Source organism: Brachypodium distachyon, chromosome 4, assembly GCF_000005505.3.
Source record: "Brachypodium distachyon strain Bd21 chromosome 4, Brachypodium_distachyon_v3.0, whole genome shotgun sequence".
Classification (NCBI taxonomy): domain Eukaryota; kingdom Viridiplantae; phylum Streptophyta; class Magnoliopsida; order Poales; family Poaceae; genus Brachypodium; species Brachypodium distachyon.
The window spans coordinates 13415467-13443225 of NC_016134.3; the positions used below are offsets into that span (position 1 = coordinate 13415467).

Consider the following 27759-nt stretch of genomic DNA (forward strand, 5'->3'; position numbering starts at 1 on the left):
TACCATGAACTGCATGCCACACATTAAAAGGGAAAAAACCCATGTAACATGAACCCCCACTGTTCTGGGAACATGAAAAGGAGAAGTATGGCATCTGCTATTTACCATGAACTGCATAGCACACAATAAAAGGGAAAAACCCTGTGTACTCTATAGCGAAGAAGTTGCTAGTCCACAGATGACAATTTGTTGCGTCACAATTAAAAGTTGCAAAAGGACATATAGTGTTGCAGATGCCATGTATCATGAACCCCCACTGTTCTAGGAACATGAAAAGGAGAAGTATAGCATCTGCTATTTACCATGAACCGCATAGCACATGAAGAAAATCAAACCTATGGGTACCCCCTATGAGGGAGTTGGTAGATAATCATATGTAGGTCTATGCACACATTTAATTTGTAGCACACCATATAGCATAGCATCTGTGTACAAGATAAAGTAGCATAACACCATATGTTCTGGGTATTTTTCTAACTAGACCATATTATCGTATCTATAAACAAGAAAAGAGTAACACATCAAGCTAGCTGTATATAAAGAGGCAAAAAAAAATCCTTGAACTTCAATTCCCTGTGCATTCTTGTCCTGTATCATCGTCGTACTCGCGGCGCCTACCTGCGTAAAAAAAAAGCACACAGATGGGAAAAATGTTAGATACCCATGTTAAGTTACCCCAGTTTCGGGTGGGAAAGGTTGCATGATTAGAAAGGATAGTTGCTGCCTTTTTCTGTAACAGTTGCTTGTCTGGTTTTTTTTTGTTAGTGCTGTGAATGTTGCCTTGTCGCTGTTTTTAGGACTGTTTTTACATCTGCCCTTTTATCTGTGACAAGAATACATGGAACTGACAGGCAAAAAAATATGCAACTTTCCTAATGCAGGTTGCAAAAAAAGAAGGTGAAAAAAATGCTGGACTTGAACGAAATCCCATGTGACCTAGATGATGGGTTTGGAGGATGTGTTGAACCAGCCTATTGCACCCCAGCTATCCCGGTTGCTGTGCATGAGGAAGTGGGAGAGTCTCCTGCAACTATTCGCATTGCTGATAACGAGCCCTTGATCAGGGCGCCTATAGCTGGAGACAGTACTGCAGTTGCTGATGACACTAATGTAGTTGCTGATGACACCAATGTAGTTGCTGAAGACAGTGTGGGAGTTGCTGAAGAAACTACTGGAGTTGCTTGTGATGCTCCTGACAACATTGAGCAAGAGATTGAATGCTCCTCTCAGCCACAAGAGCCGTTCCTGGGCATGCGGTTTGACACCCTGGCCGGTGCCAAGGCGCATTACAATGCTTATGCGCGTGTGATGGGTTTTTCTATCAAATCAAACACATCAAGGTGGTCGGCGTACACAAATCTGGTGGAGAAGCAGCAGTTTGTTTGCAACAGATTTAGAAAGCCCAAACCTGTGGACGATGCTGCTGGCAAATCATCTAATCCCACCGGCAACTCATCTAGGGCACGTCGCGATGATAGTTCTAGTGATGAGGAACATGTGGATGCGCCTAATGAGGATCCGTTGCTGGTTAGGAAGGTGGTAAAAAAAAGGAGACGAGAGTCGATCAAGCAAACGGGATGCAAAGCGAAGATGACGGTGAAACTAACTGATGGAAGGTGGGAGGTCATATTTTTTGTGGCGGATCACAACCATGAGTTGATAACCAAACCCTCCCTCACAAAATACCTGCTGTCACACAAGAATATATCGCCCGAAGAAGAGGCGTTCCTGAGAATATTGGACGACTGCAATCTTGAGACAGGTATGAAAAATGCATCTTCCTTTATGGTTGTATTAGATGGCTGGTAGCACGGAATCCATAAAAAAAAGCCCTAAAAAAAGATAGCACGGTGGAGTTACACATGTGTAACACATTTGGTTCTTTGTTTAATTGTTGAAAAAAAGTCAACAAAGTTGCTGCCCGTAGAAAAAAATGCATGGCTTGCTTTGTGAGTTTTTTTGAGAGAGTTGCTAAGAAATTCAAGTTGCTGTTTTGTTTTTGCTTGTGCTGACTTGTTGCTTGTCCACCCGTCCCGCAGGTCAGATGATGACGCTCATGTCCATGTTCTATGCGAATGGGTTTATTGTGCCGTATACCACAAAAACAATCAGCAACTTCCGCTCGAATATCAGGTCTGAGAGGAAGGGTGATGACATGGCTGAAACGGTGTCATACTTCATGGCGAAACAGAAAGAGGACCCATCCTTCTACTTCAATGTGAAACTGGATGAGGACGAGAGGGTGGAGTTGTTGTTTTGGGTTGATGGCGTAGCGAGGAAAGCATATAAAGAGTCTTACCACGATTGCATATTGTTTGACACCACCTACCTCACGAACCAATACAACATGCCTTTTGCCCTCTTCATTGGCATCAACCGGCACGGGCAATCCTTCATGTTGGGTTGCCGATTCATGAGGGATGAGACGGCTTCGAGCTTTGATTGGCTGTTTCAGCAATATCTGGATGCAATGGGTGGGCAAGCTCCCCTGAAAATAATAATTGATCAGGACTATGCTATGAGGGCCTCGATTGCAAACGTGTTTCCAAACACCGTCCATCGCAATTGTCGATGGCATATCATGAAGAAGGCATAGGAGAAGCTCGGTTCTTTTTTGGGTAGGAGGCCTGCTGTGTCGCAAGACTACAATGAGTGTGTTGATATGAGTATGACTCCTAGAGGAGCATGCTGACTTTACGCACCTCTACAACATAAGGAGGACATGGGTGCCGTGTTACTTTCAGGATTGCTTCTTCCCCTTCCTCCAATCCACACAGCGAAGCGAGGGGTTCAATGCTGTTCTCAAGCGCTATGTGAATCCTCACAACTCGATCCTCAACTTTGTGAAGCAATATGAGAAGATCCAGGTTAAGATCCTCGTGAAGGAAGGGGGCAACGACTACAGGACAGATCATCTAACGCAAGCTACCTGGTAATCCTACCCCATTGAGAAGCAGGCGTTCGCAACTTACACCCGTGACATCTATGTGAAGTTCAGGAATGAGTTCATGTTGACAAGGAGGTACAACGTTCGCCCCCAGCAGAACGACCTCTACCGGCTCGAGCCCAACATGACGTATTGTCAATTCTATGGCAGTAGAAGTTACTTGGTTCTTGCTCGAGTAGTCGACGATGAGTACAGTTGTGAGTGTGGTAAGATGAAGCGGGATGGGTTGCTGTGCTGCCACATCTTGAAAGTGTTTACTCACCTTGGGATTGATGAGATACCGGAGCGGTATATCATGAGGAGATGGACGCAGAATGCTGTCCCGCGGGAAGTTGCTCGTCTAGATGAGACGCAACCAGATGCCCTCCCGCTGGAATCATTGAAGCAAATAAGGATGGCAAATTTGTCTGTCAAATATGGTGAACTTGCTAGGATCAGTTGTTGTTCGGATGCAGCGAACGCCATAGCGGAGAAATACATCCGCATGACAAAGACTGAGATAACTCATCTGAACTTGACGAGGAGGAAAGATGCAAAGAGGAGGAGGGAGACAGCAGCACGTGAAGCAAGCGCAGCAAGCGCATCATCTGCCCCGGCAACTACCCATGCAGCTACACCACCTGCCCCCACAACTGCACCGCGCCTTCAGCAACTTCAGGTGGTGCTCCAGCAACTACAGCCCCAACCCCCGCAACAACAGCCGCCTCAACAGTGAGTGGTGCAGCGACGGTGCCTGCCCCCGCAACTGCAACTTCTGGTTGTGCTCTAGCATCTGCGTCACGCCGCCCCGCAACTACAACCGCATGCCCCGCAACAGCAGCAGCCTCAGCGGCGAGTGGTGCAGCGACGACATCGGCTTCAACGACCCTAATCGTGTGAGGAACCCAGACAGGTGCCCGACAAAAGGGCGGCCCCGGGCGAAGCGTTACGAGAATGCACTTAAACTACACCCCAAGAAGAAGAACAAGTGTGCTCTTTGTAGCTCTGATGAGCACAACTCTGCCAGGTGCGCTTGGAAGCTGGCCTAGGCGCTAGGGCTTGGCCTAAGTATGCTGGGGCAGAACAGAATTCCTTTAGTGTTTTTTTTCCAAACTTTTATGTTGTTTGCTGCAACGTTAATCTGTTTTCGAGCAACTATAGTGGAAGAAATGGGTGTTTTGTTTGTCGGCAGGAGTGCTTGTTTCTGTTTTATTTCCATGTGTACTAAATATTTGTCGGTTTCTAGTTAACTGGGATGAGGAACTACTTGGACACAAAAATCTGAGCAACTATTTGACAGATATGTGCAACTATGTGACAGATATGATCTAGTGCTCAACTGATTATTCCCCCTACGTAGTATACCGAGCTCTCATGATACAAAATAGGCAACTCTTGGAGCTACTATGCAAGGAACATGTTCAAAAAAGGAGCGTAGAAAAATAAAAAGCGATTATGCTGCGAATATGAAAAAGGGTAGGTATTATATAAAAGACCTGTGCTTTCCAATATGCAATATATCTCGCCACTCTTCTTCGTTCTTGCTCGATTTAATCCAGTTGTAGCTCATAATCTTCCGGATGTTCGGTATGTCATCGGACCCGTACATTTGCAACGTCGTGCCCCACCAACGTTCGGCGTTCATGAGTGTGTAGACACCGCAGTCGTGACTTCATGTCCCAACAAAACATGGCACAAAACAGACAAAAAAAAAGAGAATAAAAAGAGACGGTGAGAAACATCCTGTAACGAGAAGGGAAGCCACTATTGCAGAAAAAAAAACATCAAAAAAAAACACAAGAGTAAAAAGACACAGAGTTGCTTACTTATTGTTCTGTTTTGGTGGCTCAATGTCAACTAGGCCGAAATTCTCGATTTTGATGTTTGACTCTTCATAGTGATCTTCCCACAATAACCAAAGTGATGCTCTCATTTTTTTTGCAGCATTTTCCAAAGGACTTCCCTTCTCCAATTTCCTAGCAGAGTCAAAAACCTCAAATCTACCAGCCTTGATGTTCATCACAAACAGCCAGTAGTGCATTACTGCTTCTGCGGGGGGTTTGGTAGGCTCAAGGTTCTCAAAGACGGGAAAGCAAACTTGTGTGAGACATTTGGAAAAAGAACAGGTAAAAGTTGTAAGATTGGCATGAAAACTTGCTTGTCTGTAGAGTATAAGTTGCTTGTCTGTACACTATAAGTTGCATGAACCAAGAATCCCCCCAAAAAATGATGCTGATGCTGATGTATAATTTAGCAAACATGCTTTTGTGTTTCTGCTAATTTGAATTATTAAATGTCCAAAAGGGAGAAGGAATGGGGTGGTTGTATTTCTTACAAGATCCTTGCGGTCCAAATGGGCGCTGGCCTTTTTGAATTTCGCGACAAGCTCGGGTACCCTCAAGTCCATTGCAAGAAGCCATGTCTGCATTGCGACCAAATTAAAAACCCAAAAAAACATATAAAACTATTTGCAACTAACCCACACAACTAGGCAACTATGTTTACCATTCGAGCAACCATGTATAGCATCTATGCTATTATTTTGCAAACCATACAGGACTATTTGCAACTGACCCAAAACTAGGCAACTCTATGGTACATCCGAGCAACCCCATGTAGCGTCACTTACCAAAATCCGTAATGGCATTATAACTTTCTTTGATTTAGGGCCCATTTGTTGCTTCAAGTACTCTATGCCGATCTCCATGACAGTGCTGCTGAGCCATCCTCTTGGCTTCATTGCATTTGCAAGGTCCCGGCAAGTGATGTAGAAGTTCTCGTAGTTGATGATTGTTGGGCTGCAGAAAATCAAAAAAATGTTTAGCAAAAAACAATGAGTAATAGCTACCTATCATTGTTCTGAGTACAGAGCAGCAACTCTATATACTAAATGGTTGCGACTTTGACACTAGACCTAGCAAAAAAAGTGACACTCTCTTGCATGAGAACCCCAAAAAATGTTGGGGATGTTGATACCTTCTGTCCTGCGATGGGTTGATCTTCCTCGGCATCCTGGCATATACAATGAACGCTGTGTATACATCCTTCGCCTCTTGAGACGGTTCAAACTTCTTCACGCGCCAATCGATAAAAGGAGATGGTTTGCAGGCTGTTGGTTTGCATACCCTCTTGTCTAGCCCTGCTTGCATTGGTGTTGCAGAATTGCTTCCGCTGCCGGTAACGTCGGCAAGCTTCATAGGCCGCGCTGCTGGTGGGGTGCAAAGGTCAATGGTCTGTTTGTTCACAGGTTTTTGCGCAGGGGGTGTGGCAAGGTTTATTGGAGAGATAGAGCTGCTGCCTGTTTGAGCTTTCCTTGCTGCCGCTTCTCTCTCAGCACTCTCTAGGCTTGCCAAAGCTTGGTTGGTGAAGACTTCATCCCACTCTTCGAGCCCCCCATCTCCCTGATATGTCGCTGATGTGTGCACTACGTCAGGCGGCTGTGAGCAGAAAGGAGGCATGTCCCAATCAAGACCGAGGTCGCAGGAGGGCGGATCAAACATGCTCGGTCTCACGTTGGTCCCTGAGTTGCTGTGCCGAATCATTGGGTTAGCTGAGTTTTCAGGTTGAGCTGCCGCTGGAGGCATGACGGCTGACTTGTTGCGAGCTAGAGTTGGAATGCTCGCAACATTGCTCTTCGCCATTGCAATCACATCTTCAAAAAGCTTCTCGTTTCCCTTTGTTTGCCCTGGTGGTGAGCAATTTACGCGACTGAAATCAGCATGTGGCGTTGGATCCCCCGTCTCGGCCGGTTGTTGTGAACATGCCTCCTGGGCGTGCAAGTGCCCACCACCTGCTGTCAACTTTTGAACCTCATGTAGCAACTTTTCTTCTTGTGCTTTTGGGAGCCTATTTGATTCTGGCAACTTGACTTTGTGAACTGGCAACACAGAAATCTTGCTTTGCGGCTGAGCAACTGTTTCAGGCAACTTTGCTGATGAGCCTAATAATTCTGCACCCTTGCCTGCCAAAGAAACATTCATCCCTTGCGCCACTACAGCTGCTGCCGCAACCTGCGCACGTTGGGCTGGCAGCTCCACGCGTGTGCGTTGCAACTCTCCGGGTGCAACTGGCGACTGCGATATATGGCCTGGCAACTCCCTCCTGGTTCCCTGCAACTCTGTGGCTGGGCCTGGCAACTCCCTCCTGGTTCTCTGCAACTCTGTGGCTGGGCCTGGCAACTCCCTCCTGGTTTTCTGCAACTCTGTGGCCGGGGGTGGCAACTCTTCCCTGGTTCCCTGCAACACTATGCCTGTAGCTGGCAACTCCCCCATGGTTCCCTGCAACTCTGTGACTGTAGCTGGCAACTCCCCCTTGGTTCCCTGCAACCCTGTGACTGTAGCTGGCAACTGGGGGTGCCAATTCTGTGGCTGGGGGTGGCAACTCTTCCCTGGTTTCCTGCAACTCTATGACTTGAGCTGACAACTCCTCCTTGTTTCCCTGTAACTTTGTGACATGGTCTGGCAACTCGGTGACTTGTGCTGGCAACTCTTCCCTGGTTCCCTGCAAATCTCTAGCTGGAGCTTGCAACCCCTCCATTATTCCCTACAACTCTGTGGTTGTGGTTGGCAAACCCTCCTGTTGTGCTGAAACCTCCTTGGTTGTGCCTTGTAACTCTGGAGCTAAATCTGGCAACTTTGACGCTGTATGAAGCACCTTCCCAACAGTACCCTGCAACTCTCCAGCTGGACCTGTCAATTCTTCTTCTACGCGTCTGGCCTCCATGGCATGTCTTGCTGTGGGTTGCTTCTTCTTCCCTATTATCTTCCTATGAGCTAGAACCTTCTTCTTTTTCTCTTTTTTATGTGGAGGATCTGTTGCTTCTTTCCCTTTGTTCAAAACCGTGTCTGTTGGGGCTGCTGCTCTTTTCCTTTTTGCCAAATCTGGATATGGTGCCCCGCCTCCTGGTGCTGCTGGTGGTGGTGGTGGTGCTGCTCCTTGTGGTGCATCTGTAACCGCTTCATCGAACCCCGCTGCTTGATTCATCCAATAATCTATCATGCTTTGTGGGCAAAGTTCAGGGAACAAATCCTTGCCCTCTGACTTTTTTTCATCACTCCTCTTCAGTTCACTTGCTGCAACCTCGTCGAATGCCTTCTTCTGTACATTCTCTTCAAAGCTCAAAAAGTCTGGCAATTGCGGGTTGAACAAAAAGATGCAAAAAAAAAGATGTTGGAATCCCTGAATAAAACTTGCAACTGGTACCACTTGTTTGTGTGCCTACAGATACTACACATATTGCTTCTGGAAAAAAAAGGGACGGGAAGTGATAGGTCGTTACCTCAAATGTAGGCACTTGGTGGTGCTCCGGTTCGAGGTTTACTAAATCGATGAGATTTATCTCGGTGTTGCTGTCCATGATTTTGTCGGCTTCGATAGTATTGGAATCTCATCCTTGAATTTTCAATCCAGCCCCCTAGTGTGCTGCCATCATCTGGACTTTTATCCCTAGAAGTTGTGAAATCATATGTGATGTGTAACATTGGCAAGTGTTTTAGATGAAAGATTGATGTGGATACTTTGGATAATATGGATATTTAAGTGATGACATGTATCTTGTTTGGACTTAGTGTTTTGCTAGTGGTGTGCTGATCCATTAGTTTCTTATGTGAAAACATGGCGTGAGTTGTGCGAAACTTACCCTGAGTCAAGTCGTGGACTTGTGCTCGTACTGGTTATTTGTGTGTTCGCTTTCAGGTGTTGCCGGAGCTAGAAGAACGTGATCGATGACGGGATCGAGAGACGAAACTTGGAAGAAGCTGAGGTCGAGGATCAATGTCATGCGGGACGTTCGTGCGAAGGAACAATGGAAGTGAAGGCTACGATGATCCGGGAGGGCACCGGTTTGTCGTATGTTGTTTATACCGGAGATGTACGGTATTGGAGATATCCGATACGTGATGGTCGAGTTTTGAAGACATCACAAGAAGAGTTGATGGCATGAAGTGACATCGAGGTGAAGATATGTAGGTCTAGCCGTGGCTGGATGAGAGCTGTTTAAAGATTAAACAGTAGCGTCATCAAGATGGCGTCGGATGGAAAAGTGATCCACATGAAAGTTGTGCGCGTCGTCGAGACGAACAACTTTTCTTTTGGAGTCATCTCAATCCGAGGTCGTATGCGGGCCCCACGGGCAAAACACTGACCGGGACAGAGGAGTCCGTGTTGGATTCGGATTCGGTTTAGGGTTGCGAATTTTCCCTTATAAATAGAGGGCATCGTAGCTAGGGTTTTAGCAAGGACGTGAGGGAACTCAAAGCTTTGGATCTAGATCAATTCTTGGAGAGTTCTTGGATGCATGGTTGCATCTTTTGTAATCGATCGACATCGTTGCAATAAAGAGATTCGTTGGCGGTGTCATCTCTGTTCTTCTCGGATCTTCGTGAAATCTTCGTGCTAGATCTTTCTAATACTTTGGTGCAGGTTCATCACAAGTTCATAATACTTTGCTGCAGGTCTATCACGAGATCAAGAGAAGATTGCAATTAATTCATCTTTCTTGTTATTCCTCGAAATTGGTTTTAGATTAATCCTCGTAACTTTCTGTCAGCTGTTACTATTTTGATCATATCTTTTTATTGGTAAGTCCGATTGAGCTGATTCTTGTTGCGTTGGTTACATAATTTTAATACCTTTCTTTTCCATACTCATACGTATTTTTTGGTTCATCCAATCAAAAGTTACGGCTGTTTTACTATCACGGACAGAAAGGTGATTTAGGGTTTGAACTTTCGGGAAAAGTTTTAATTTGCTTCCGCGCAATCATTCACCCCCCCTCTGATTGCCTATCTCGATCTCACAGAAGTTTCCTTGGGTGCTGCCTCGCCCCTAGTGGCACCTCCGGATCCACTTTGGTCATCGTCGTCATCTTCGCCGTTGTTGTTGCCTTCTTCGCCTGACCCATCTTCATCTTCTTTGTCTTCTTCTTCTTCATCTTCTTCGTCGTCGTCATCTTCACCGTTGCTGTTGCCTTCGTCATTCCTTGGCGCCGCCTCTTCTGTACCTTTGCCGGCACCGTCACTGTCGCTGCCGGACTCATCGGAGCTGGTGAGATTGTCATCGTCACCCGTTGCCCCCTCTTCATCTTCTTCTACGCTGTCTTCGCCGTCTTCAAACTTGCTTTCGTCATCGTCCGTGCGAGGCCTCTTCCTTGTAGGGTTACTGCTGCTCATATATCTTTGATATGCCTTGCACGAACGCACTCATCTTCATTGATATGTGCTTTGAGATATCAATGCAAAAGCTGTTGACAAGATCAGCAATTTTCCTCTTCTTCTGTATATTCACAACAGAAAAAAAACACAAAACCTGTATTATGTTTTGCTGCTATGCCAAAAGACAGAAGATGCAATGTTGGTGCTGTTATAAAAAACAGGCTGCAGGCATATAAGTGCACAAAGTTGCTGCACATCAACAAGGAGTTGCTGACAGAAGCACAAAAAGTTGCTCTTTTTGGGAAAAGGAAAAAAGTGGTACTTACATTTGCACTTGTGTTCGTTGGTAGTTTAGATGCGACAAACTTTCCCGCAGCAGCTGGTCCCCCATACAAAACATTTGTTTCTTCGACCTGAGCTGCTCCCGCATGTACGTCCTTTAGCTGCCAGAAAAAAGAAGATGAAGTAATTATAATCCTACTGCCAAATGAGCAATTCTCCAGCAAATTTGTTAACAAAAAAAAGCAAAAAATGGCTTGTCTTTGGCAACTATTTGCAACTGCTGAGAAAAAACTGACACACTCACCGGCAACTTGCCGAACTGCCCATCCTCCTTTGTGTCCTTCTTAATGACTTTCTTAATAAGAGCTGGGGTCTATGCTTGAACCCTCATCCCGCAGCCACTGATGCGCTCGCCGTGGTCAAGGGAGTCCAGGTATAACATCTGCCGAAAACACACATAAAAATACAAAAACACATAAAACAAAGATGCCGCAAAGTGACAAAGAAAAAAATGTGGACTGAATAAACATACCAGAAGATGGAATACACAGCACGACACCGAATTTTCTTGTTGCCAAGATCAAGGAACGCGTGTTGGATAGAATCTGCCACAAATTGACAGAAATCCAAATCTGGCAACTTTGTTAGGTCGAGCACCACCGGAAAGCTTTTTGGGCTCACTTTTGTGCTGGTGCTGGGGCGGAGGAACCCGCTGATCGCCGCGATGGGCCATGCTCTAAAAAAGTTGTCATCTGCTGTCCCGTTCATGTCCTTTATCATATCGACCCAGGTGGACAATTGTGCTGGTTTGGCATTCTCCAGGCCATACATTTCAACGATGGTGTGGTTGGCGTCGTGATCTACCACGTATGGCACCGGCCGCCCCCTGTTTGGAAGATCCCATATCATCTTCACACTGTTTGCATCCACGGCAATCTTGCCCCTCTCTGGGAATACCATCTCGCAGCAGTCGGCGTGGTAGCACGACATGAGATACTTGGTCATTTTATCAGACATGGTTGCTGGGACGTATGTTAGCCCCCCAAAACCATAGTCCTCAATGACTTTGATTTGATCATTGTTGAGCAACTCATTCAGCTTGAAGAGCCTGGAGGGCGAGGCCCGATTCCTACCACGCTGTGGAGATGTAAAGAAAAAAATGGTTGTTGTTAGAACATTCTAATAAACAGCATATAAAAGTGCATTTTGTGTTTGGAAGAAAAAGCTCTATTGAGTTGGTTGCAGGGTCTGCTATATTAGTTGCCAGCTATAGTGCAGTAGTTACTAGAACTTTTGTATTAGTTGTCTGGTTCTAAGCAACCTAAAGTTGCCAGTCCTATTATCAAAAATGTTGCTAGCTCTTGTTTGATTAGTTGTTATCTCTGGTATATTAGTTGCTAGCTCTTACAAAAAAATGCAGTAGTAGCTAAGGCTAGTTGGATGGTTGCTAAGAAACTAATATTAGTTGCGTGTTCCTGCTATGAAAAATTAAATAAAATAAAAGTTGCCAGTCCTACTCTCAAAATGTTGCTATCTCTTGTTTGATTGGTTTGCTATCTCTGGATATTAGTTGCTAGCTCATGCATGTTCCCCCCAAGTAAAAAAACAAAAAATTGCTAGTGCTAAGAAAAAAGTTGCTACGTCTAGATTGATTAGTTGCTAGGGGGTGGACTTGTGGTTTGCATAAGAAATCATCAGCTCTATTTACTATTGAAAAAACATTGCATATCTATTGTTGCAAAAAAAAACCCTCAGTGAAAAGCATAAAAATAGAGAAAAAATAGGAGTCTTAGGTTGTTTTTCAGTTCTTACATTCTTAGGGTCAGGGGCTCTAGCTCTGGGTCCCTTCCCTTTTCTTGCAATCTTTTGCGCGGCTCCTTCTTCAACTTGTGGATCTTGTCCTTCAACTTGCACAGCTTGTTCTTCGACTTGCGGGGCTTGTTCTTCAACTTGCGTATCTTCTTCTTCACTTTCCTCTGCTCCGCCGGGTGGCTTTGCGTGCTTTGCTGCCCGTTTATAGAATCTGCGTCTTTTTGCCTGAAAAAGATGACATTAATTTAGGTAATTTAGGACTGCCAGTAATTAAGGTGCTGGGTTTGCAGCAAATAGAAATGTTTTGCATATACACTTGTGGAGATTGCTACCCGCGCTTACCGGAATTCGAGCATGAGCACGTGCTGTCTATTGCCTCCGGCGTCACCTTCACCGCCGGTGTCCATATTATCGTCCCCAGGAGCCGTGGGCTGTAAAAAAGACAAAAAAAAAGAGAGCATTAGCATTTGCATATAGGATTGCCGGAAAACAATCTACCTATTAAAGTTGCTGGCTCAAAAAACACAAAAAAAATGTACCTGTGCAGTCTCAACAGCTGGTTGAGTGCGGCTCCCTCCGCCATCATCTTCGCCAACAGTGCCCGTGTTGTCGTCACCGGAAGCTATTGGCTGTAGCGAAAAAAATAACCTATGCCCCCCCCCCCCCCCCACAGTGCAGAACAGATCCTTTTCGTTGATGGGAAAAAAATAAGCAGGATAAATGTGTGATTCACATGTCAAATGAAGAAAGAGAAAACCATATAGCAACTCTGGTATTTTGCAACTAACCCACAAAACTAGGCAACCCATATACAGAGCTATTTTGCAACTCTATGTTCAATGTGAGCAACCATATATAGCATCTTAGCACTATTTTGTGAACCCCCCCCCCCCTGCAGAACTATTTTTGCAACTATCCACCGCAACTATGAGGCAACTATGTATATCATCTTACGACTGGGCATTCTTGCAATAGATATAGAACTGTTTTGCAGCTAGCCCACAAAACTAGGCAACCCCTCATTATCCATCTGAGCAACCCACATATATCATCCTATGATTGGGTGTTTTGCAACCCCATACAGAACATTTTGCAACTAACCCACATGACTAGGCAACTCTATGTTCCATCTCAGCAACTATGTACATCGTCTGAGGGCTGTGTATTTTGCAACCCATGCAGAACTATTTTGCAACTAACCTACAAACCTAGGCAAGTCTTTGTTCAATCTGAGCAACCACATATATTATCTTATGATTGGGTGTTTTGCAACCCCATACATAACTGTTTTGCAACTAACCCACGTGACTAGGCAACTCTATGTTCCGTCTCAGCAACTATGTACATTGTCTGAGGGTTGTGTATTTTGCAACCCATGCAGAACTATTTTGCAACTAACCTATGCAAGTCTGTGTTCAATCTGAGCAACCACATATATCATCTTATGATTGAGTGTTTTGCAACTATATACAGAACTATTTTGCAACAAACCCTACAAAACTAGGCAACTCTATGTTACATCTGAGCAACCACATATAGCATCTTATGATTGGGGATTTTGCAACTAACCCGCAAAACTAGGCAACCCCCATAATCCATCTGAGCAACCATATTGGAAGCCGCCAAGTCAACCTAGCAATTTCGAAACCCTTTTGACGACCTAATCGATTTGACATTGCAAAAAGGGCTGCAAAAGTCAACTTAGTCACCCTAAAAATCACCCCTAAAAATCAACCCCATTTGAAGCCCCCCCGGATGATCTCCCCCCTTGCAAAATCATCAACCTAAAACGCCCCAACTCAATTCGAAGCCGCTTCATGCAAAAACAACCCATCTCATCTCAGAAACCCCCAAACGGGTAAACATCCGCATCCTGCTGCATGCAAGCGCCCCCCAAAAAACCCCCAAAAAACCCCCAACACCTCAGCTCCTCCTGGGCTAGGGGATAACAAGGATAGCAACAAAACCCTAGTGATGCATATACAATGGATGTGCGGGGTGTAGGCGGGAGGACAAACTAGATCGAAGTTCTTCTCGTCGCCGTTGAATCGAGGGAGGCAAAATCATCGCCGGTGAAGCACCAATTCGTCCTCAGTCGCATGCGAAACAGTGGGTGTGTGAGAGCGGATAGAGCGCGCGGGAGAAAATGGCGGGGGATAAAAACACCATGCGCTGATGCGCGTCGCGCCCCTCGCTTACCTCGCCTCGCTGGTCGCCGTTCGAGCTGTCGACGACCTCCCGCTTTTGCTGGCTAGGTTTAGGAATCACCGCGCCCAATGCCTCCTCTGTCACATGGGAAAAGGGAGGGGGGTGAGAGGGATGGGGAAGAGATGCATAGAGTTGCGGCCCGTGCCGCTTACCTCGTCTCGATGGTCGCCGTCGGAGCCGCCGGTGACCTCCCGCTTTTCCCGGCTAGGTTTAGGACGCCGCGCCCACTTTCTCCCCCAAATCAGCAGCGACGCGCGACGGGGGGAATCCCGGCGATGCCCGGAAGCGGACTCGGCAGTCCCGCTCCACCGCGTCCACCCTCTCCACGGTTGCGGCGGCGGTTGCTGCGTGCGGGCGTCGGGAGCGGCGAAAATGGCGACGGCAGGACAGGCGAGAGCGAGATTTGCGGTGGAGGAGAGGGAATGGGGGAAAGAGAACGGCACGCCCCCCGATATTCAAACCGTGGTGTTGAGGGGCACGCGTGGTGGGACCCACCGTTACAGGGGGAAAATGCAAAATTACATCGTGGCCACCTGGTCAGGACGTGGCCAGCGCTTCGATACCTTCGGCTTCGATCGCGCGGCTGTGCGTGCGTGCGCTCGGAAGAGCCAGAAAACCAGGAAGTGCAGCTGCATCATCTAGCCATTCGTTTTTTTTAATGGGAACGGTGTGCGTCTGTGTCTCCGGAAGTCCGGTGCGTAGCAAATATTGGAGCCCATATACTTTAACTTTTTTTTAGAAGAGCCCATAAATAATTGGGCTAAGCTAACCTTGGCTGGAGCCCATCGGCCAATTTGGCCGGTTAAGAACCGTAGCCCATTTCTCCTTCCCCCTCCGTCTTCCCCGCATCCGACAGAGAGAGAGAGCGGCGCCGCCCGTGGCGTCGAGCTCCCAGCCAGCATCCAAGGCGGCGCGCAGGCTGCGCTCGCCGGAGCAGCGTGCTGGGACCCTATATATCCCGCGCGCTCCTTCGTCGAGTGTGGCCACCGACGCCGCACCTTCAGGCGACGACGGCGACGGGCGGCGTGAAAGCCAACGCCGTCTCGTCCATTCCGCGCGCCCTCGCCCTCGCGCAGCAGGTCCCCGAAGGGTTAGGCAATGGCACGGCGGCGTCCTCCGGTGAGTCGACCGGCGTTGTTCCCCTTTTTCGGAGTGTGTGTGTGTGTGCGCGCGCGCGCGCGCCAGTACTTCGTATGGATGCAAGATTTGATCCGAATTTGGGGGAAATTCTAGGGTTACTGATTCGGTAAAATTGGGGGAAATTTTAGGGTTATGGACTCGGTAAAATTGGTAAAAATGCTTTGATTTCATTGCCAATCCCCTCCTTCTAATAGCTATTCATGCCGGGAAAATGCTAAAATTTCTAATCTTTCATTAGCCAAACATTAACAGTGAGCAATCAATCATCAACAGAGGCTAATTAGAAACAAAAACATGGTTAATTAGCACTAATCCGTATGTACAATAGATACAATAACAGCCCAGCCTAAAACATAATCCCCAATCAACTTAGGGCTCTAAGATGATCAGATCAGCTCTGATACCATTGTTAGATATAATTGACATTACGGAAACCGTTATCATTCACTGATCATGCATCAGAGCACCTAACAGACTAACAGTTGTGATTAGGGACAGCTTTGGCGTGATGCAGAGTCGATGTAGTATCCGTACACCAGCAGTTCGTAACAATTAAGTACTACTCTTTCAATTTACCAGGTGATACGGGGCGGGAGTGTTGGCAGTGGCGGCAGCAGCATGTATTATGAACCTCGCTACGCATGTACTTAACCGATTACTCCCAGATACTCTTTCAACCTTTTTATACTTGATTGGTGCATATCCTTTTCTACTAAACTGTTCTTTGGATGAGTAGCCATTCAAAGAGATGGAAGAGTTTCACCTTACAAGCTTAGTAGTTTGTTGGTGGTCCACTCTCAACCTCTCTGTGCATATATAGATCTCGGTTGCTACATGCGAATGTGATGGTGTAAATAGAAAAAAAATCATTTTCATTTTTCATAGGTATAGTCCATACAACTTCACCTCTCGCTAAATTATAGTCGTAGAACACTGATGAGTTCTATTAATATATGGCCGCAGATGAATTGTTGATGACCTCCCATAATTCTTGTAGATATATGGCCGGTCTTGAATTAATATAGTGGCTGCATCCAAAGAGGCTTTATTTTTAGAGGGTGTAAAAGGTGGAATCGACTCATTTTAATTTGTCATAAATACTAGAATATGTATTTTTCAATCTCAGCTATCTCCCAAGTTTGGTTTTCAAAGTAGTTTATCTTCCTAATCAATTTATATACTTCCTCTGTCCTCTTATGATGGACGCTTACACATTTCAAAATTTTACTTTGACCGTTAATTACATCTACTTCCTCCGTCACATATTAAGTGACTTTCTATTACATGTATCTAGACGCTTTTTAGACATAGATACATCCATATTTTGACAAATTTGAGTCACTTAATATGAGACAAAGGGGGAGTATAATACATGTGTTATGTGGTGTAAAAATTATATCATCGAAAGCTTCTTTCAAGTACGAATACAATGATATGATTTTCATGGCACATAAAAAACATATTATCTATCGAATTAGCGGGCAAAGTTAAAAATTTAAATACGTGCAGATCCACTATAACAGAACATGAGTACTTGTACCGATTCAATTTGTGCTTGACCCATGGCTATCACGCATGTCACTTGTTTGATGCGTAGACACTACGCAACATATAAAAGAGTAGAATGCAAGTAATTTTGAGTCTTAGATGTTGGTACATCTTTCTATAAACTTGTCAAAGTTTAAAATGTTTGACTTGGGACAAAGCTAGGACTTCAAACATTTAGAAACGGAGGGAGTACATGCAAAATCAAAGAAAGAACTGGTCTATGGCTTGCACAACAAGTTTGGAAAGCTCCATACTACATATTCCACGTTCTGGACATGACAGGCTTATTGAAAAAACACGAAAGATACATGGTGCAACAATGTTAACAAAGTAACATTGTCCACTACAAAGATAAAGGGCCAGTTCTTTTCGGCTTCTTGGACCGGCTTCTCCGAGAAGCTGCTCTCCCCCAGCTTCCTGGAGAAGCCGCCACCTAAATTTGATTAGGCTACCAAACTAGTTTGGGCTAAACTACTTTGGAAGTCAACCTAAATCTGTGATGTGGCATCTCCAGGAAATTAGGTGAGGGCAGCTTCTACGAGAAGCCGGAGAAGCCGAAAAGAACGCAGCCAAATAGTATAGAGAAATTCCAAACTGAGATGTTCGGATGCGTGTCTTTGTAGGCAGATAAGTAGATGTCTACTCGATCTTGTTACATGGAAAATGGCTTCAGAAACTGATTGCTAACATGCTCTTCAAGGAGCTTGTTGTATGTGAATGCATCTTTCCTGTCATCGTAGTACAAGTGCATGCTAATCGTCATGTTTATTACCCGCTGCACTGCTGGGAGCAGCGCGCGATATTCAAAGAGAGCCTGATTCGTGGTTTTCCATTCATCCAGTGAATTGATCCTGGCAAAGGCATCCTCACTCGTGAGTCTATGCTCACTGATATAACATTCTACAGAACTTTCTATATCCCCCCTGTTCTTTCCGCGCTGCATGTTCATACAGTAAGATTAATTAGATAAACTATATATCATTGCATACTATAAAATTACTTTAGTCAGACATTACTTTGAATGCAGCGATGTCATTCAGAAAATGCCCAATCTTTGCGCCTGCTATGACTACATCAGGTCTGTCAAAAGCCCACCCCACTGCTTCTTTTGTTATTGAACCACCCATGCCAACCATGTAACCACAGACAGCAATGGCATGGCAGAGGACATTACTGAAAGATTAACTTGATCCATAAAACATGGCTTGTGATTCTGGTGTACCCATTCGGCTTCTTGTAGATAGTAAGTGGACTGGTTTTGGAACTGCAAGTAGGCCTGGTAATGGTGCGGTCTCGTTTGGTTTTTCTGGTGTGGAAACACACTTGGTTCCGGTTGGTCTGGGCTCGATTGGTTTGAGATTAAAAGCGGTCTGGATCGGTATGGTTTTAGTCAAATTGCGGTTCGGAACGGTTTGGTTCGGGCTGCAGCAGCCCAGCAAGGCCACTGGGCCACTCTCCCTTCCCCCGCCGATGCCTCCGGCCGCCGTCGCATCCATCGTCGCCCTTCCACTTCCCTCACGTCGGCCGCTCGCTCATCCAGCCCAGAGAAGCCCCTTCGCCCCAGCTCGGTCGTGGCTGGCATCTAAGGGGACGGTGGACTTGGATCGCTGCCGGTGGGGATAGAAGATCCCAGCCGCTGCTAGGCAGAGAATAGAAGGGAAGAGAGGATAGCAGGGAATAGGAGATCCTATATGTAAGAGAGGGGGATGCGACGGGCAGAGGAGATCGATGGGAAAAACAGAAGGCCGGCGAGCAGGGAAGAGGAGATCGGCGGCTAGAGCTGGGGCACAATCAGTTTTCAACTGTCTTCCTCCCCAACTAAAGGTATATACCCTAAAAACTTCAGCAATCAGCCTAATTAATGGTAGATCTGTGTGCTCAGTGTTGATGTGTCGATGGCAGGTTTGTGTATATATTGTGTATTTCAGCCGTTCTCTGTTCATACTTGTTGCCCCTTTTGATCGATTTTTTTATTGTGAATGGTTAATGATGCATGGACAGCAGATAATATGTTGATACGATTATGTGCAGAATCTTGAAATCTGATATTCCATGAAGCTTTTTTGCAATACTCAAGTTGTCCTGAAGTTGTCTGAATCTTTTGGTTGTCTGAATCTTTAAGTTGCTGTATGATATATAACTATTGGCATATAACATAAGTTATCTGAATCTTTAAGCTGTGTTCTTGAACTTGACATATAAGTTATCTGAATCTTTAAGCTGTGTTCTTGAACTTGACATTTTACGCTGCGACAATTTAAGATTCCAATTTGATAAGCTCATTCATTGTTGTACAGGACGTCTATAAGAATATATCTTCCACAATTTTGGGTTTAGTTCAAGACCTTAACGTTGCTGTTTTTGCTTATGGTTACTATACTGGATGGTATGCATTCATTTGGAATATGTACTGACCCACAACCACAGTTTTGAGGTATCTCAAATATGTATATACTAGAATAAAAGCTTGTTGCTGGCACAATCAGGAACTCAGATTCAAGTAATTCATGCTTTGTTCAGTTTTATTTTCTGAATTTTGTCCTTTAGGATGTGCGCTTCCTGAGCATAAAAGCTTGTTGCTGGGCACAATTGACTCAATTAGTTATGATTTGTACTTCCTGTGGCACAAAATTAAAAGCTTGGATATCTATTCACCTTGTAGAAAGATCTATAAAGAGAAAAACATATCATGATTGTTTTTTTTTGCGGCGGATTGGTTTTTGCAATCATGATAATTTTTCCCTTGCTACAATATCTGAAACTTGTAGTGGTTGGTAGCACATTAGAAATATATGACTATGCATCTACCCTTTCCTTGATGAAAAGAAAAATAAATTGTATGCACACATTATTGAAACTGATTTTCACTATCTTACTCTGCAACTATTTTCAGCTCTAGACGTGTCTAGAGCTGACCTTGAAATTCTGCTCTATTCCGTTCTGTTAATTTTGTTGCCATCTCGTCAAGAGTTGTGTAAAATCGAATAAATATAGTTGATTCTTGCATGATGAAAAATTATTGATAGCTATTATTTGTAAAGTGTAAAGACCATGTTCTCAATTTGATTTTGGTGACAATTCAGTTAATGGAATAGAAAGTCTGGAACCTCGTGTCACAGTGCGTGCATGGACTGTAGGAACTAGGTGTATGTGACACCGGCAACAAAGAAACTAGATGAAATAATAATCTCTAGCGTTTGAGTGCAAAATTCTGTTTGCTGATTGCATTTGGGAGTCTTCGGATCTTTGTTTCCCTGTCTGAGATTTATCTTAGTGCTAGGCTGCATGTCTTTGTTTTAATAAGCTAATGTAATTTTGCATCGATGACGGCAATTAGCAAACTCTTCATAACATTTGTCATGATGGGCTTCCTTAATGCCTTTGTTTTACTCTGCAGAGGATGATCAACATGGGCGTCAGGGTTAGCAGTTGATGGAATCATTATTGTCTTCATTAAAATAGACCCTTGATGAATCTTCAGAAGGACTATATATAGTTTCTAATGTAATAATATATGAAGTTTGACGATGATTTCATTAAAATAGACCAGTGACCACTGAAGATGCCATCGCCTCTTGTTGATCCCCCCACCACCCATGGCCTCCTCTGCCACCGCACGCTCCTGCCCGGAAACGAGCTCCAGCAGCAGCACCCCCAGCACGAACACTCGGAGCGGCATGTCGGCGGCTCCAGCACTTGCCACGTCCCCAGCGGAGGAGCGTGGAGAACGGCGGCACGGAGGGGACGAGCTTGTAGGCGAGGAAGAGGGAACCGCCCCCGCCATCGGCGGTGGAGGAGTCGTCGGCGAGCAGCCGTAGAGGCGGGTGTAGGCGGCGTGGTGGCAACGGCCGAGGACGGCGAGGCGCGGCTGCTTGGGTCTCGGGGACACTGATGGGGGAGTTGGAGCCTGGGGATAGCGGTGGCTTGCAGCCTAGAGACGGCGCTGGCTTGGAGTTGCAACGGGAAATCGAGCGGGGAAGAAGAAGGCCGAGGAGGCTCAGCGCGGACGTGTCGCTCGACACGTGGGCCCCACCAGTCAGGATTCGGGCAAAACCACTTAAATACCACTTAAATAAGCGGTTTTGGGCTAGGTGAGAAGGATTGATGCAAAAAGTGAGGTGTCGCGGACGATTTTGCGTTAAGTGTGGCTCCGCGACAGAGCTGCCTCAAAAGTTGTGGTTTTGTGAAATTTATTCTTCGTTTTTATTTCGGGCCTAGCCTAATCAACCGAAAGAACTCTTTAGCTCTCAACCGAATCAACATCTCTCAATTTCTCCCGAGACCTCCTGCTGGTCGCCGCATGTCGCGTTGCGTGGTCGTGCCTCCCTCTTGCTGGCCGTCCAGCCTCTTGCCTCCTTCAGGCCGCCGCCCATCGCCTTGCCGGTCGCTCTGTATTGCTCCGCCCTGCTGATCCCCGTCGCGGCACGGCAGCGTAAGCTTCAAAATTGGAAAGGAAAACATATTAACAGGGCTGGGCATCTTGTAGACTTGTACCACTGATAAACTCTCTTTGAAAGGGGCAAATATATTAACAGGGCTGGGCATCTTGTTTTGACAAACTCTGTTCTCATGGCTACTTGCTGACGAGCTTTTGCGGCAGACAACTGGCCGCGGGTGCAGGGGCGTGCGGATCGGACAGCGTGGAGCGACAGCGTGGAGGTCGTCGACGATGAAGTCCCTTGGTTGTTCGCTGCCGCATTCCGCTCAGCACGTACAACAACAATCGCGTCGTCGAACAAGGCTTCAAACTTGGCGGCCCACTTGTCCTGCGGCGACTCGGCGAGCGGAGCCATTGGGAAGTAAGTGGCCATGGCCGGTGGCCGGTGGCGGGGACGTTGGTGGATGAAGCTGATGCCACTGTGGTGACGGGGCGTGCACGGGAGCGTGGAGGCGAGGTAGCGCTTGTTGAAGAGGAGAGTGTTGCTGTCTCCTTTGCCTTCACCATCGCCATGTACGGCGTTGTCGTGGTGGTGTCACGGTAGATACCATAGGATGGCTTAACTTAGGGCCGATGGACGAAGGAGGAACCGGAGGAGGGAGGACGTGAAGGGAAACACGCACAGATGCACAAGCACACACAGATTTACCCAGGTTCGGAGCCCTCTTGCCGTGGTAAGACTCCTACTCCTGCTTTGTTGTATTAGCTGAGATAAGCAAGCTCTACAATAGCGCTCCTTGAGCTGTATTCTTGAGGAAGAAGAAGAAGGAGAAAACCCTACATGCCTAAGTGTTCCTCTCTTCCTTGGGGAGGGGTAGTTCTCTATTTATAGGCCGCCCGTGTCACACTGACATGCGGGCCGAGTCCTAACGTCACCTTCCTTGGGCCCCGCCGGGCATGCAGCTTGGTTCCCTCCGGGTGGCACCGCAGGGAACAAGACAACTTTACTTTCCCTGGCACCCTACAACAAGTACTGCTGTCACCTGCCGGCTCCCATCAGAGATTCTCTTTCGGTGCTTCCTTTGCGCAGTCGCATGGCACCGCAACGTAAGCGGCGACTGCTTTCCCGTGATGAAGATAGCGCTGCTTTACTTTGCGTCGCGCGGTCAGGATAAGACTGTTGAGACATCTCGGCGCTGGCCGAGATCAGGTTGCTCGTCCTTATCCTGCAAGCTCATAAGATAAGATAGCCATGCCGGCATACCCCCGGTATGCCGGCTTAGTATTAGTTTGGCTCAACGGTGCCGGCATACATGGCCATGCCGGATTTGCCTTCGTCATCTCGGCTAAGGCGTGTCGTCATGACCCTACCCGGGGTCATCCCCCCGACACTAGTCCCCGAAGCTGTTGCGGTCCGGCAGGGAAGAATGTCGAGCCACGACAGTTTTCCATAGACAAACCACCAAGCCTACAAGGGCTTAGCCGAAGAGAGTGCCGAGACAACTCCGAGTCCTCTCAGCCGAGATCAAACTATTCCGACATAACGGGTCGGCGCGCTTATTCAGCCCTTGGCCGAGATTCTTTTCTTCTCCGTGGCCGACGGTAGAAAACTTACTTCTACCGACACCAATGCCACCCGCTGCTTGCACTATGTGCTCTTCTAAGATAACAGGAGGATAAGACCCGAGTTACTGCCAGCGCGCTTTTTGAGGCGAGCGCGTCGTCCCATCGGACAGTAAAACTGACAGAGCCATTAAGAGGGGAATTTTGGTTCCCACGCGGACACTTATCCTCCCGGATCCGATGGGATTCTCCACACCACGCCACGCGATAACTGAGCGCATGCGCTTTAATGGGATTAACTGCCCCCAAAGTCGTGCGTGTTCTTCACGTTGGCCACAGGCATCGTGGGCGCGAGGGATCCGCGCCCCATTAGTGCGCCGCGGGTATAAGTAAAGGGAGAGAGCGAGGGTAAAAAACCCTTTGCATTCATCTTTCTCCTCGCTCTCCTCTGCCTCCTTGCTCTCTGCACACTCGCCATTGCTGCTAGCCCTGAGCTCCTTTCCCGCCGCCGTTCCTAGCTCTCAGCGACCAAATCGCCGCCGCATCCTCGTGCGCACGCACGCTTGCTCTCCGCCACCGCTTTTCCTGCTCGTCTGAACCCTGCGCCTATACCTTCTCACTGAAGAGACAAACCCTAGATCCACTTTTCCAACCCATGGCTTCATCTTCTCGCGACACCACCGCCGCCGACCCTGCTGCTCAGCAGGTCGAAGAGAGGACGGGCTCGAAGCGAGCCGGCTAGGAGGGCTCCGATGTCTCCCCGGCGGACATTGCATGGCTCCGCCGCTCCCGGCTGATTCTGGAAGACGTGGAGTGCCAGATCCCCAGCGACGAGACCGTGCCGACACCGGACCTGGTGAGCATGTTGTCTTCCTCGCTCATTTCGAACGTGGTTTTGCTCTCCCGGCCAGCGACTTCCTTAGGAATTTCCTAGATTTCTTCGGCCTTCAGCCACACCACCTTCCGGTGAACGCCATCCTCACACTCTCGGCGTTCGTCACCTGTTGCGAGGCCTATCTCGGCCTTTGGCCTTCCGTCGACTTGTGGGCCAAATACTTCATGTTTCGGCCCCAAGTTATTCCCGACAAATAGAATCCCGGTGCCGCTAAGCCGATGACCCAGTGTGGCGCCGCCACAGTCATACCTCGCCGAGGTTCAGTTTTTCCCCGGATTCAAGGTCTTGAGTCCTGTAAAAAGTGGCTCAAGACCTTCTTCTACGTCAAGAACTCCTCCGAAGCCGACAAGATCAACTTGCCGGGATTCGTAGTCGGCCTGCCGGAGGAGAAGAAGAACTGGACGTTCGATCCGAAGGAGACCAATACCGAGATCAACGAAATCCACGCCAGCATTCTCGAGCTCAAGGCAGAAGTGATGACGGCTGATGATTTGCTGGCAACCTTCGTGTATCGGCGATTGTGCCCGCTCCAAAGCCGGACACACAAAATATGTTTTTACGGCTGGCAGTTCGACCCGAACCGGGTGTCAACCGTCCGGCTTGACAAGGCTGGAGTCCGGCGCCGGGTTAAGGCAATCGCAAAGACCAGTATGCCGGAGCGCTGGGACTGGGGTATGCCGGCATACAGCCGGAAGCATCATCCGCCCCCAGTAAGTTTTGGTTTATATATGTCTTCTGTTCTTATCCGACATATGATTATGCCTACTTTTATCTAACAAAGAGTTATCTCGGCGCAACTTGATTCCTTTGTGCAGAGGTTCACCCTTCAACGGAATGAAGGCGGGAAATCCCCAGACAAGCGCTTTGGCAGCCAACGCATAACCATCAACCATGAGAATCCAGACTCAGAGGATCACATGTCGATTGCCCATGCCGGCCCCCATCGCACTGAAGGTAACAATCCCCGACATCTTCTCTTAGTCAATATAACACTTAGTATTAGATTGCTCACGCCTGCATTTCTTCGGGAACAACCGACTCGGCCGATCTTGCTGCTGTTGCGGAGGCGTCGGATCCAGTCGCAGCTACAGCACCGGCCCGTGAAAAGCACGGAGCCGAGAAAGATCTTCCGAGAGCTGTGAAGCGGAAGAAAACCGCCTGTCGTGGACCCAAGCCGAAGCCCATGACGGTTAGGTAAGGCTCACAACACTTCAATCCTTGACGTCGGTTTTCTTCTTTATTGTCATGAAAATAACCAACTTTCATTTCTGCAGGGCGGCTCTGACAGCCACAAAATCTCAGACATGCATCGCGTCTAAGATCCCGGCGGCCCCATCTCCGCCTGCTGAGCCTGCGACTCAGGCCATGGGAGAGACCGAGACCGCCGCCGATCCGACATCCCCCGTCCGGGATGTTGGCCCGAGCATCGACGCTTCGAGCGTCGCCCAAACCGGGACGTCTGTGGCCGGGACTTCGGCAGCCGGGGCTGCTCCTTCATCGGCAGCGGCTGAGACGCAAACGCAGCCGCAAGCCACGGAGGCTCCTCAACAGCCGGCGACACAGGCCCAAGGACCCCAAGGACCACAAACGATGTCCACACCGCCTTCGCCGCCGCCGCCGCAGCCGCAAGCTACCCAACTAGCGGCTGCACAAGATAGGAGGACTAGGAGCTCCGCCATCCTGGCGGGTCAAGCGCCTCCGAGTTCCTCCAGCTCACAGTCCGTCCGGGGTAACCAGGGAGTTCCCCTTAGGACGTCAAGTGGGCATCTCTTTCCACCACTATGACGGCACTGACGACTCGGTTTGTTGCTTCTATGTATAATATTGGTGCCGTAGCGATCATCTTCGTCAGCTCTTGAAAAGCACGTCTGCTTGTTGCATCCATACAAATTTGTTGGTTTTCTTCATCAGCTGGTATAAGGGCATTGCCTTTTCACCCAGCCGACTAACAAAACGACTTAATGATGCTAGGCATCCAGTGAATTTTTGCACATCCTTGAGGCATTTCGGTAGTTTCATTCTTTCTATGGCGGCAATCTTCATGTGGTTCGTTTCTATACCTCGGCTTGATACCAGGAACCCAAGCAACTTCCCTGCATGCAAACTGAATGTGCATTTGGCCGGGTTTAGCTTCATTCGGAATCTCCTCAGATTTGCGAATGTTTCCCGGATATCATCCAGGAGCGTGGCGCTTTCCTTGGTTCTTATGACGACATCGTCGACATATACCTGCACATTTTTGCCGAGTTGATCGTGCAAGCTTTTCTGCATGCATCTTTGGTAAGTAGCCCCTGCATTTCTCAAACCAAACGGCATAGTACGATAGCAATAAGCCCCAAACGGGGTGATAAATCATGTCTTTATTTGATCATTAGGGTTCAGCGGTATCTGGTGAAAACCAGAGTACGCGTCTACAAAAGATAGCAACTCACACCCGGCAGTGGAGTTGATCACTTGATCGATCCGAGGTAATGGATAAGGATCTTTGGGACATGCCTTGTTCAGGCTGGTGTAGTCGATACACATGCGCCACACCTTGGCAACAGTTGGGTCGTCTTTTTTCTTCTCGACCATGACCGGGTTCGCCAGCCAGTTGGGATGCAATACTTTCATGATAAAGCCGGCAGCTAGAAGCCGGGATATCTCTTCCGATATGATGTTCGTTTTGTCGTCGGCAAAGTGTCGAAGGGGTTGCTTCACCGGTCTTGTGTCTAGTCTAACATGTAATGAGTGCTCAGCTAGCTCCCTCGGCACACCCGGCAGGTCCTGATTTGACAATGCGAAGATGTCCCGATGCTCACGGAGGAAGCTGGTGAGCTCGCCTTCCTATTTTTCACCCAGGCCGGCAGAGCGTTTGACGCCATCGGCGCGGTCAGCCGTTCCATGGAGGCCTGGAGCTGAGTCGGCTTTGGCGGCAGAGCCGACGTGCCGGCTTGAGCAGCGATGTTGTCCGGCTTCTCCAAGGGGAATTTCGCCGTTCTGCCAGATTTGCTTGGGACTGCACCGCTTTCCGCAGCGCCTTTGCCAGCATCTACGCCATGAGCCGTCACCATGGCCTCCACACGGTCAGCAGGGCAGTCGACATGCCGGCCGTGAACCGTGCAGACGGTGGGGGGATCTTCGGCCATCACCACCTGTTCTGGGTACCTGCAAGGACTATCAAGAGTGACATAAACCTCATGCATGCCGAAGTTGATGAAGCGGCCTGCGCAGGGAAGCGGCGCGTTGTTGAAGCAGCCGGCGTTGTTGTTGATGAAGCCCAGAGAGCCAAATCTCTGGACCAAACCGGAGACCACGCGCTCTCCAGTGACGAGGAAGCTTCCTTTCTGGATGAAAACTCCAGCCTGCGCCGCTGCTGGCCCCGCGGTGGACGCCAACTGTCATGGTGGAGTCACGGCAGATACCATGGGATGGCTTATCTTGGGGCCGATGGACGAAGGAGGATTCGGATTAGGGAGGACGTGAAGGGAAACACGCACGAATACACAAGCACGCACAGATTTACCTAGGTTCAGAGCCCTCTTGCCGAGGTAAGATTCCTACTCCTGCTTTGTTGTATTAGCTGAGATAACAAGCTCTACAATGGCGCTCCTTGAGCTGTATTCTTGAGGAAGAAGAAGAAGAAGGGGAAAACCCTAGATGCCTAAGTCATCGCCCCTTCTCCTGGGAGGGTAGCGCTCTATTTATGGACCGCCCATGTCACACTGACATGCGGGCCAGAGCCTAACGTTATCTTCTTTAGGCCAGAGCCTTGGTTCCCTCCGGGTGGCGCCGTAGGGGACAAGACAACTTTATTTTTTTTGGCGCCCTGCAACAAGTACAACAGTCATCTGCCGGCTTCCGTCAGAGATTCTCT

General features: G+C 47.8%; 1 long non-coding RNA gene across 3 annotated transcripts; it reads left to right on the plus strand.

The window, feature by feature from the left end:
- The first annotated feature begins 15190 nt into the window (after positions 1-15190).
- LOC106866640 lies at positions 15191-20630 on the plus strand. Of its 3 annotated transcripts, none has more exons than XR_002965944.1 (3): positions 15191-15498; positions 16099-19453; positions 20465-20630. It is a non-coding gene; the product is annotated as an uncharacterized LOC106866640 (long non-coding RNA). The 3 variants fall into 3 exon arrangements; XR_001407593.2 differs by having other exon boundaries at positions 16099-16162; XR_002965943.1 differs by lacking the exon at positions 20465-20630 and having other exon boundaries at positions 16099-19573.
- Positions 20631-27759: the final 7129 nt, after the last annotated feature.